General features: G+C 49.5%; 1 protein-coding gene across 18 annotated transcripts in view; it reads right to left on the bottom strand.

Moving 5' to 3' along the window:
* PIK3R6 (phosphoinositide-3-kinase regulatory subunit 6) overlaps nucleotides 1-11665 on the bottom strand; it is a 67056-nt gene extending 55391 nt beyond the window's left edge. For 11 of the 18 annotated variants that reach the window (XR_010153277.1, XM_016932423.4, XM_063799756.1 and 8 more), the window contains exon 1: nucleotides 11252-11631. The gene's annotated coding sequence lies outside the window, so the exon portion shown is untranslated. Of the gene's footprint in view, nucleotides 1-11251 lie in introns of all 18 variants that reach the window. The other 7 variants (XM_063799766.1, XM_063799767.1, XM_016932424.4 and 4 more) reach the window with 6 other exon arrangements.
* Nucleotides 11666-12330: the final 665 nt, after the last annotated feature.

The raw sequence follows: 12330 nt of genomic DNA, 5'->3' as shown, positions 1-12330 counted from the left end.
CCCCAGTACAGAGAGGAACGTGTCAACCATCCATGCCGTTCTGTCTAAAAATGCTCCCTGGCCTGTTTTTGTGAATAAAAGTAGGCAGTGAAATTGGAATGAATGATGAAAATTCAAACATGAAAACTCCAACTTTCTGAAATTTTATTTCATGAAAATGAGACTCTGGCTGAGTTTGAGGCATTTCCAGTCTAAGGGGGAGGAGCTGAAAATGGCAAGACAGTGTGAGCAGAGGCATTGCGTGGGGTAGACAGGCAGGTGGGCATGAGGCAGATTCAGGTCCTGCCCCCACAACCAGTGGTGGAGGGAAGTCAAGAGGAGCTTTCCAGATGGGATGGGCTGGGGTTCCCAGGTCCCCCTCTATGACCTGTGTGGATGTGAAGAATGATCATTATAACCTCCCCCTGAACTGCCCCACCAGGTCCAAGCCACCATCATCTCTTGTATGAATCATGGCAGTACCCCTATGGGGTCTCCCAGCTTCCGTTCTTTCCCCTTATAATCCATTTTCTGATTCACGATCTCCAATGGCTTCTCCTTGATCTTCTAGTGAACGCCATGCTGCTGACAAGCTCATCTGATCGGGCTCCAGCGCACCTCTCCGGCTGCATCTCGTCCTGCCAAACTTGGTCCTACCTCAGGACCTTTGCACACCCCTGCCTGGAGCACCCTTCCCCCAGCTTTCCCCACAGCTGGCTCCCCCTCAACATTCAGGTCTTGTTGTCAATGTCACTGCCTCAGAGGCCTTTCCTGAACGTCCTGTCCAAAATAGCCCTCCCTGTCGCACTCTAGCACAGTCTGATTTTATTCATAGCATTTATCAGTATGGAAATTTCTCCTGTCAGGCTTAGTTTTCTTGGCTAGTCATTAGAATGCGAACTCGGCAAATACTGGGATGGGGCATGTCTTCTTCACTGCAGCATGTCCAGCATCTAGGGCAGCAGCCACTCAGTGGACAATGATAAATATTTGATGAATGAATGAAAGTGAAGAATATTGCCAAAAGCCACGTGGCCATGAAGGATAGAACCAGAGCTAGAGCCCAGATCTCAACCTGGGGCGTGGGGTCATGGCCACTTCCCCTGACGTCCGCATGCCTTCCTTTCCCCTCTGTAAACCTCACAGAACCCCCCTCTGTCTTTGTGAAATAAAATGAACACGAACTTCTGTCTGGGGTGGCCTGGGTTAATAATGAACATGGGGCAGCCTCGAAAGAAAAGAAATCTCACAGATAAAGACTAAAAGACTAAAAGAGAAGTGTAAGATACCAGGAATTTTTGTGGCAAATGGAGAGTGCTTCTGGGCTGATTTTTAATTGAAAGTAAAATTCCCCTTTGGGAGGCTGAGGCAGGCGGATCACAAGATCAGGGATCGAGACCATCCTAGCTAACATGGTGAAACCCCGTCTCTACTAAAAATACAAAAAATTAGCTGGGTGTGGTGGCAGGTGCCAGTAATCCCAGCTACTTGGGAGGCTGAGGCAGGAGAATCGCTTGAATCCGGGAGGCAGAGGTTGCAGTGAGCTGCAATCGTGCCATTGCACACCAGCCTGGGCAACAAGAGTGAAACTCTGTCTCAAAAAAAAAAAAAAAAAAAAAGGAAAGTAAAATTCTAAGAAAATTTACCAGTAACTGTCAGAAAGCCTCCCTATTCATTTGCTCATTCCTTCATTCACTCACGCATTCACTCATCAAACATTTATTCAGCGTTTCTATATATTTGTGCAGGTGCTGCTTCCTTGCTCCTCCCACAGGAGACCTTTGTGGTCGATTTCCTGTCCTTTGGGGCTGCTGACCACACCAGTGTGGGGGAAGAGCCCCCAGGGGATGAGCTTGCACGTAGACAGGAAATGGAAATAGAAGCAGCTCATTCTTAAAATGCATCAACATCAAATGTGTCTTCGTTTCAGGAATGAGAAGAATTTTTTAGGAAATAAAGCTTGCCCTTTCAAGCACCAAACCATGCCTCTGAATGTTTTCTCAATTAATCTTTTTTTTTTTTTTTTTTTTGAGACAGTTTTGCTCTTGTCGCCCAGGCTGGAGTGCAGTGACGCGATCTCGGCTCACTGCAACCTCCGCCTCCTGGGTTCAAACGATTCTCTTGCCTTAGCCTCCCTGAGGCTAGGAATTACAGGCACCCGCCGCCATGCCCGGCTAATTTTAGTATTTTTAGTAGAGACAGGGTTTCGCCATGTTAGCCAGGCTGGTCTCGAACTCCTGACCTCAGGTGATCCACCCACCTCGGCCTCCCAGAGTGCTGGGATTAGAGGCGTGAGCCAGGCGCCTGGCTGTTTTCTCAATGAGTCTCGATGGAAGCTGATTGTATGCACCGTGCCATAAAACGGTGGCGATGGCAGGAGCTATCAGTAGGCGAGGGTAGCCCTATCCTACATTGAGTGGTTGTTACTGTTTGACTTCTCATGTATGATTCCTCATTTCAGCAGCGCCAGCTGTGTTCTGCACTTAGTGGGTGAGTGGAGGCTGCAGTCCAGCCCACCGCTCTGCTGGCCTTTTTGTAATTTACTCAGGCAGGGAGGGTGAGGTTTTGCAATTCATCCATCCAAAGAGGAACTTGCTGTAATTTGTCTACTCAGAGGGGTGCCTCTTTCTGATTTGAACAAAGTGCCTTCTGTGTTGGCTGCAGCCTTGCCTGGGCTGTGTCTGCTCCTCCACCCAACTGCCAGTTTGCTGAAGGCTGGGAAGCCGGATAAGCACATGCAATTGTCTTGTATGTAAAATGAAGAAACAAAGCCTGAGAACTCATCAATGAAAAGAGCATCAAACTTCCATCCATGGACTTGCAAATTCTATTTGCTCAGAGGGCCCTCTGGCCGTCTTCTGAGTTCCTGGCAGTGTTTTGGGTGGCTGAGGTTGGTGAGTAAATCAAAGAGCCTCTTCAGAACATAATCCATGGGGCAGAAATTGCACAAGACCTGAGAGGTTAGAGATGAATGAATGAGACATAGTCCTTGCCCCCTGGGGCTGCGTGGTCTACCAGTCTGTCACCTCATAATGACCGCAGGGTGGCTGTACTTGCCCAAGACCCCTGGAACAGACCTCACACACCTATGGCCCACCATTAGCACACTGAAACTGTCTCACCGCCCCATGCACGCAGCATGCTTGTGATGGTTTATGTGTCAACCTGACTAGGCCAAGGGAAGCCCAGATGGCTGGTGAAGCATTATTTCTGGAGGTGTCCATGAGGCTATTTCCAGGAAAGATGAGCATCTGAATGGAGGGAGTGAGTCAAGATCTGCCCTCAGCCATGTGGGTGGGCATCACGTGATCTGCTGAGGGCCTGAATAGGACAAGAGGGAGGAGGAAGGGCAGATGTGCTCTCTGTGCTTCAGCTGGGACATCCATCCTGCCCTTGGACAAAATCAGCGCTCTTGATTCTCCAGCCTTCGGACTTGGACTGAGACTGACGCCGTCATCTTCCCTGGTTCTCAGGCCTTTGGACTCAGACTGGAATTACACCACTGACTTTCCTGGGCCTCTAGTTTATAGACCACAGATTACAGACTTCTCAGCCTCCACAATCACAGGAGCCAATCCCTGCTAATACATCCTTTTGTTTTCTACCCACCCCCCACCCACCTCCCAGTCTCTCTCTCTATCCTATTTGTAGTGTTCCTCCGGAGTGGCCTGACTAATACAATGCTTAAGAAGACTAACCATTTCACAGACTCATGTAAAAGACTCTCAGAGACTTTGCTCTGTCTAGTATATTTTTAAAATTCACTTTTCACATAAAAAACCATGCGTATGGTAAAAATCTGAAAGGCACAGATAGCTATGCAGTGAAAAGCCAGACTCCTTAGCTATCCTCTGGCCCAAGGGTCCCCAAACCCCAGGCTGCGGACGGGCACTGATCCATGGGCCGTTAGGAACTAGGGACACAGCAGCAGGTGAGTGGCTGGTGAGCCACCAGGACCGCCTGAGCTCCACCTCCTGGGGGGGCGGTGTGGGCATAAGATTCTCATAGAAGCTCGAACCCTATTGTGAACTGCGCATGCAAGGGATCCAGGCTGCCCGTTTCTTAAGAGAATCTAATACCTGATGATCTGAGGTGGAGCAGTTTCATCCCGAATCCATCCCAGCCCCAGCCCCAGCCCCCTTCCCCACCCAGTAAACCCCTACCCACCCCCAAACCCCTTCCGTGGAAAAATTGCCTTCCATGAAACTGGTTCCTGGTGTCAAAAAGGTTGGGGACCACTGCTCTGGCCCATCAGTTTCCTTCCCCAGGAGAAGCCACAGTTTTTGGAAATTTGAATCTGTGGCCAACATTTAAAAGTCATATTTCATATAAAAATCAAGATTTCCAGCTTTTGCTTAAAATAAGTAACTGGAAGATCTAGCAACACCAGACCCACAATCTCGTGTGGCAACAATTAGCTGGAGTTGACATGCAGCTTCCCTGTAGAAGGGCCATGTGCTCCCCAGGGCTTCAGTGTCCCTATTGAGTTCACAATGGGGACTCTGAAGCCGGGGGCAGTGCCAGGCACACCACACCAGCACTATCAGCCTGTCCACATCATCATTTATGCTACCTATTGGGCTCTTGAAAGCAGACACGGGCCGGGCACGGGCTCACGCCTGTAATCACAGCATTTTGGGAGGCCAAGGCAGGTGGATCACAAGGTCAGGAGTTCCAGACCAGCCTGGCCAACATGGTGAAACCCCGTCTCTACTAAAAATACAAAAATTACCTGGGTGTGGTGGTCCCAGCTACTCAGGAGGCTGAGGCAGGAGAATTGCTTGAATCTGGGAGGCAGAAGTTGCAGTGAGCCAAGATCGTGCCACTGCACTCCAGCCTGGGTGACAGAGTGAGACTCTGTCTCAAAAAAAAAAAAAAAAAAAGAAAGAAAGCAGACATGTTGGCAATCCATGTTCTATATTGTGGTTCAAGTTGTGGTTCACAAAGAGAAAAGTTAATTGCAGAATGTCTGAAATGGGCTGGGCATTAGGGTTGCCACACAGAGCCCATAGAAGTCTTTCAACAAACACAGTGCATCTCTGTACTTCTCCCTAGCACCCGATGCCCTATACAGCAATCCTCCCTTATCTGCAGTTTCACTTTCTGCAATTTCAGTTGCTCAAGGTCAACTGTGGTCCAAAAATATTAAACGAAAAATTCTAGAAAGAAATGACTCCTAAATTTTAAATTGCACACTGTTCTGAGGAGCATGATGAAACCTCTCACCGTTCTGGTCTGTCCTGCCTGGAATGTGAAGCATCCCTTTGTTCAGTGGGTGTACACAGTGTGTGCCACCTGACTGTAAGGCACTTGCTAGCCATCATGGTTATCAGATAAACTGTCGTGGTATCACAGTGCTTGTGTTCAAGTCACCCTTATTTTACTTACTCATGGCCCCAAGTTGCAAGAGAAGTGATGCTGGCAATTGAGATATGCCAAGGGGATGCCTAAGACCTCCAATAGTACTGAACCTGGCTGCTGTCAGTCAGCCAAGGAGAAGCTGTAAAGTGCTTCCTTGAAGTGAGTGAAAAGGCGAAAGTTCTCATCTTAACAAGGAAAGAAAAAAGTCGTATGTTGAAGTAGCTAAGATCTATGGTAAGAACAAATCTTCTAGCCATGAAATTGTGAAGGAAAAACAAATTTTTGCTAGTTTTGCTGTCTCATCTGAAACTGCAAAGTTATGGCCACAGTGTATGATAAGTGCTTCATTAAGATAGAAAGGGCATTAAATGTGTGGGTGCAAGACCTGAGCAGAAATGTGTTCTGATTGACAGCAGCCAGGTTCAGTACTATTGGAGGTCTGAGTCATCCCCTGGGGGTCTTGGAGTGTGTCCCCTGCAGGTAAGGGGACTACGCTATTGCATTTGTTTATTATCTGGCTGCTGTCACTAAAATATAAGCTCCCCATGGGCAGGGGCTCCATTTTGCTCACTGTTGAGTCCCCATTACCTGACACTGTTTATACCACATGGAAGGCCCTTGATAAATATGCTCGAATGAATGAATGTCAGGCACTCATATGAAGACAAGGCAGAGTCACTGTCCCAAAGCTACTCTTGGGCTGGATGACAGAAACAAGTTTGTTGGGCATGGTTGCTACAATAAATGACACAGGAAACAGAGATTACTTTGATGCTCAGAATACTGCAAAGAAGACACTGGTCCCATAAGAAATGTGGAGACAGACACAATGGTGAGAAGGACATTGTGCCTCACTGACCCGGCAACTACCTCTGTCACCTGGGGGTGGCTGATCTTTCTCGGGCCGTATCACGGACAGCTAAGGCTGCAATGTTTGACTGCTGCTTTTGTGCCACAAGGGCAATGTGCAAGGTACTGACCAATCAAACATGCCATGAGCATGTTTTAGATGAGCATGTCAGGGCTTATCTAAAAATTCCTCTCCCTCCCCGCCGTAGTGCAAGAATACGACATTACAGGACAGCAATACACCATCCTCCGCCCACAGTCAGCAAGACTCCTGGCAGCCAAAATAGGCAGCAGGAAAGTGGCTGAGGGACAAATCCCAACAACCTGGGAGATGCCCTGTGGTCACTCCCCACCCACTGTGGCCTCTCACTTACACTGCCCACAGCATTCACTCATGGTTTCACTTATTCCATAGTTCCTGAGCACCTTCTATGTGTCAGACATTGTTCCAGGTCCCGGGGATGTGGCAATAAGTTAAAATACACAAAATGCCTGCTCTCAGAAAGTTTGCACTCTAGTGGGTGTGTAGGGGACAGAAAATCAACCAAATAATTAAATCGTATATGATAAGTGCTATAAGAATAAAGTTGGGAAGGGGAAGGAGGGGTTCTAGAGTTGGGGAGGGGTGTGCAGTGTCTAGATATAGATACATGGATATGTAGATATTTAAATATAGATTTAAATTTAAACTTTTAAATTTTATTGTCAATTGATATATTATAATTGCATATATTTATGGGATACAAAGTGATATTATGATAGACGTATATAATGTGGAGTGATGAAATAAGGCTAATTAACATATCCAATACATATCCTTTTCCTGGTGAAAACATTTGAAATATTTACTCTCTTAGTAATTGTGAAATATACAATACACCATTATTAACTATAGTCACCCTAATGTGCAGTGAATCTCAGAAACCGTATTCCTCCCATCTAATGAAAACTTCATACCCTTTGACCAGCATCTCCCTATTTCCCCCAACCCCCAAGTGTGTGTGTGTGTGTGTGTGTTTTTGAGACAGAGTTTCGCTCTGTCACCTAGGCTGGAGTGCAGTGGTGCAATCTCGGCTCGCTGTAACCTCCACCTCCCAGGTTCAAGCGACTCTCCTGCCTCAGCCTCCCGAGTAGCTGTGACTACAGGTGCACACCACCACGCCCAGCTAATTTTGTGTATTTTAGTAGAGATGGGGTTTCACCATGTTGGCCAGAATAGCCTCGATCTCCTGACCTCGTGATCTGCCCGCCTCGGCCTCCCAAAGTGCTGGGATTACGGGCGTGAGCCACCGCGCCCGGCCAGTTTTTAAAAGGATGATGAGAGAGATCTCCTGAGGAGGTGCCATTTGAGTGGGAACCTAAAAAAGGCCCGACAGCAAGCCATGCGGTTATCTGCAGGAAGAACGCTCTAAGCAAAGAGAATAGCCAAGTCCTGAGTTGCAAGGGTGCCCAGTGTTTTTAAGGGACAGCATGTTTGGGGTGCAATGAGTGGGGGACACTAGGAAGATGTTGGGAGACAATTCTCCATAGGTTTCTGTTTGTGCATGCCTGGTGAGCATTCTTCTGCACCATCTTTTCAAATACGTTTGTATAGCAAACAGCCTTGGAAGATACTGTCCATTCTAGGACAGAAGACTAATTTGCTGTCAATATAATAGAGATAATGTCTCCTTTCAGGGTAAAAGTTGGGCAGGTTTGTTTGCAGCTCGTCATGAAAATTTGGGGTTTCCTAGGCTCAGGGTTCCTGGGCTATGATGCAACAGAGTCCATTTGGATTGGGCTCCTTGCGGCGCCCCTAGGACTTAGGGGAAAGGGGGACCTATAATCACAATGTTCATGCTCCTAGTTGTGCTGTGAGTAATAGAGTTCTTTGTCTCTGACTCTGGAGTCTCATGTCTTCTGCTGGTGACCATGAAGCTGTGGTGGGCTAACTTGTTAGTTCTAAGTTAACTTATAACTAACAGATCCTTCGAACTTATAACCCAGGTCCTTCACAGAGCTTTTTTTTTTTTTTTTTTTAGACAGAGTCTCACTCTGTCGCCAGACTGGAGTGCAGTGGCGCAATCTCGTCTCACTGCAACCTCTGCCTACTGGGTTCAGGTGATTCTCCTGCCTCAGCCTCCCGAGTACCTGGGACTACAGGCGCCCGCCACCACGCCCAGCTAATTTTTTGTATTTTTAGTAGAGACGGGGTTTCACCGTGTTGGCCAGGATGGTCTCGATCTCTTGACCTCGTGATCCACCCGCCTCGGCCTCCCAAAGTGCTGGGATTACAGGTGTGAGCACCACACCCAGCCCCTTCACAGTTCCTGGCAGAGGGATGAGATCAGAGACAAAGAATGAAGGGATGAATGAATTGGGATTCAGAGAGCATTCTTCCTCAAACACAGAACATCAGCACTGAACAAGTCGCAGGCCAGGTGCACACACACAGCTCATCACTCCCTTGGGGTACAACAAGCCCAAGGACTGACCACAGAACCATAGAAGCCTTCTACGGACACGGCAAAAAGAAGCGAATGGGGGCCACCTGTTCACAGCTGCTGCTCACTGTTGTTGCTGTGAGATAAAGTGGGGGTGACCTCCTGGATAGAGGAGAAGACTGAAGTAAGAGGGCTTGGAGGAAGATCTGAGGAAGCCTGGCTCAGGATCAGAGTTTCTGAACCTGAAGATTCTGAACATGAAGATTCCAGATCTGACTATCCCTTGTGCCCCCATCCCCTCAGCTCACCATTGCTGGCTTCTGGGACAAGCTGTTCAGACAGAAGAACCCACCACCTAGGCCTCCCTATACCTGCAGGAATAAAGCCTGGGCAGAAAAGACACGGAGCTTCCAGCCCTCCCTATACCACATCTGCAGGTATAAAGCCTGGGCAGAAAAGATGTGGAGCTTCCAGGCCTCCCTATACCACAGCTGCAGGAATAAAGCCCTGGCAGAAAAGACGGGGAGCTTCCCAGGGCCACACTCTGTCTGCCTCCTGTCCTCCAGCCGCTCCTGTGGCACAGAGAGAGGGGACCTGCAGAGCCTGGGTCACCTGCCTCTGTTGCCTCCCCTCTTCTCCCACCAGAGCTGCCTCATGCCCTCAGGGTTTCAGGGGCAGCTCAGGCTTGCCAGACATCATAGCTGTGTTTTTTTTTTTTTTTTTGGATCAGAGCGTGTGGTGAGTGAGCTGGCAGTGAGGGAGTAAGGGAGTGAGAGGACAGTGCTCTGGGTCCTGAGGGGGCCCCCTCAACCTTTAGCCCTTGCCCCCATGAGGTCTACTTCTCAGATTCCCAAGGAGCCGGGAGGTGAGGGTCCTGCTGCCCGGGCTGGCCCCCGTGGACAAGGACAGGCCTGTTTCCTCAGCTGTGTCTGCTTCTGGCTGGAAGGAAACACCTGGATATGAAAGAGCCAGTGGGGTGGGGGTGGGGGAGCATTGTTCCCAGGGGCAGGGAAGCTTGGTGGGATCTGAATTCAGGTGGGGCCTGAATGCAGCAGGGACCAGATGGCGATGACTGCAGCTTGGCATCTGCAGCCACCGTGTCAGCCGAGGCGCTTGCGTGGAGACAGTGTAGGGCCTGCAGCAGGTTCTAGTGTGAGGCAGCGGGGCATGGTGGCCAGGCAGGTGGCATTCCAATCCTGTTAATAGGGCAACTTGGGCTGCTTGCTTAAAACCATGCCTCAGTTTCCCTATCTTAAAGGGGACCTGACAACAACGCCTACCTCATAGGCTTGTCATGAGACTAAATGAGATGATATTTGAAAACCACATAGAGCTAAATGAATAAATGGACCGGGCCAGGCGCGGTGGCTTATGCCTGTAATCCCAGCACTATGGGAGGCCGAAGTGGGTGGATCACGAGGTCAGGAGATCAAGACCATCCTGGCTAACACAGTGAAAACACAAAAAATTACTAGTAAAAATACAAAAAATTAGCCAGGCGTGGCGGCGGGTGCCTGTAATCCCAGCTACTTGGGAGGCCGAGGCAGGAGAATCGCTTGAACCCAGGAGACGGAGGTTGCAGTGAGCCGAGATCGCGCCACTGCACTCCAGCCTGCGCAAAAGAGTGAGACTCTGTCTCAACAACAACAACAACAAAAAAGGACCGGCCTGCGAGTGCTCCACACACCCCCTCTAGCTGTGCTCCCCCCAACACCTGACTTTCCCACTTGCTTTCCTGCCTCTGGGGGTTTGCACACTTTGCTCCCCATTGCTGAGGTGCCTCTTGCCTCCTCTTTGCACACCAGCTCCTCCCTTGAGCCTCAGCCAGGCACCACCTTCCACGGGACCCTCCCTGAGCCCACACCCTGCAGTCTCTCTCTTTCATCCTGCACACACCACACACCTCCTGGCTCGCTGAGGACCCTGAAAGTTCTGAGTTGGTCACTCGCAGCTGTGTTCAGACCCTCTTTGCAGGCAGTCAGCTCTTCAAGGACAGAGACCAGGCCTCGGTCAGACTCTGGCACACATAGAAGATACTGGATTTGTGTGTAGGAAGAGAACCAGCCAGACCAGCATGACTTTCACCAAATTCCCCAGGAAAGTGATGGGCAGATGATGTCCCAGAAAGGGCACAGACTGGGACCCAGATGTTTCACACTGAGTCCTGCTCCTTGCTAACCCACTCCGCAATCTTTGGCAAGTTGCTTCATCTCCCTAAGCCTCAGTCTTCTGTTCTATAAAATGGCACTAAAACACTTATCCAGTCAACCTCTAAATGCTGGTGAGAATCAAATGGGAAAATGGGTGTACTCTGCAGCGCCGGGCATCAATCATTAGTCCTATTATTAACGGCATGTACAGGATTCCAGAAGAAAGGAGAGTCCTTCTCACAGGGTCCCGTGTCTTTTCATCTTGTGAAAATGGGCTGAAACAATCTTAACTTGGCAGAATTACCCTGCAGTGTCTGAGGTCACCCTTCTCAGAAAGATGGCCCTGGCAGCCCTGAGCCTGGATAAATAAGAGCCAGGGGTGTTTCAGCCCCCCCCAGGGGCTCCCCTTCCAGGTCCCTCCGTTCCACCCCTCTATCTGTTCTGCTCAGATCTGCCTGCCTGGCGATCTCCATCCAAGCCAGCACTTACCTTGGTTCAGTGGCAGCTTCTGGGCTCCCCAAGTCCTTCAGCCAACTCCCCCACGGTCCCGCGCGAGGCCCCCAGTCCCAGAGAAGCAGATGTCTTGGGGGAGCCTCCACGGGTGTCTGTGGTCTTGACTGTGCTCTTCAGATCTGCAAAGAAAAGCTCAATGTCTCACAGCTCTGTCCCCTCCTCTTCCTTCCCCTTCCTTGTGGCCCTCGAAGCTCCTCCCAGAATGCATTTTGCTGTGAGACTCCTTTCTAAAGAAGCATCTGTGGTCACCCACGGTCACTGGAGGTCCTTTATTCTGATGGAATGTGACCAATTTTATGGGGCAGGAGGGGGACACCTCCCAAGAGACTCCCTCTGGTGTTGACAGGGGAGGGACTGATGCAGGGAGCCCTGACCTCTCTCTCAAGCTCCAGACTCACCAACCATCCCCCACCCCTGGACATGGCCAGCCAGATGTCCCTCAAGCACCTCCATCTTAACAGGTACAAACTGAGCTCATCATTTCTCCCTCTAAGCCCACTTCTCTGTTTCCTGCCTCAGAATCAGCAACCTCGGTGTCATCCTAACGCCTCCCTCTCCCTCGCCTGTTACATCTAAACTGCACCAAGCCCTGTCAATAGGTCATGAATCCTCCACTTTCTTCCATCCCTATGGCTGTCACTGTTTCACCTGACTACCATGGTCTTTCTCCTGAAACACTACAATAGCCTGAGGTCCTTCACCCCACAGCCAAAGGTCTCTTTCTAAGAGTGAAACACAAATCTATTCATGTTACACTCCTGCTACAACCTTCAATGGCTCCTTACTACTTTAAAGAGAATGGCCAAACTCCTCAGTGTGACTTGCCAGACCCTTCTTGATCTGGTCCCTCCCTAAACTCCAACCTCATGCTTTATCCCCTCACTCCAGCCCCTCCCAGAAGTACTGCAGTCTCTTAACTATCCAGGCTGTGGGAATCACTTCCCAACCCTTCTCCTGGCTCATCCCTTGTCATTCATTATTTATCAGAGAAGAACAAAAAAACAAGCCTAAGAGGCAGGAGAAAAGTGGAGTGCCAGGGATGCTGGCAGAAGACA

The sequence above is a fragment of the Pan troglodytes genome, chromosome 19 (genome assembly GCF_028858775.2).
Source record: "Pan troglodytes isolate AG18354 chromosome 19, NHGRI_mPanTro3-v2.0_pri, whole genome shotgun sequence".
Classification (NCBI taxonomy): domain Eukaryota; kingdom Metazoa; phylum Chordata; class Mammalia; order Primates; family Hominidae; genus Pan; species Pan troglodytes.
This window is presented reverse-complemented; position numbering and strand designations above follow the sequence as displayed.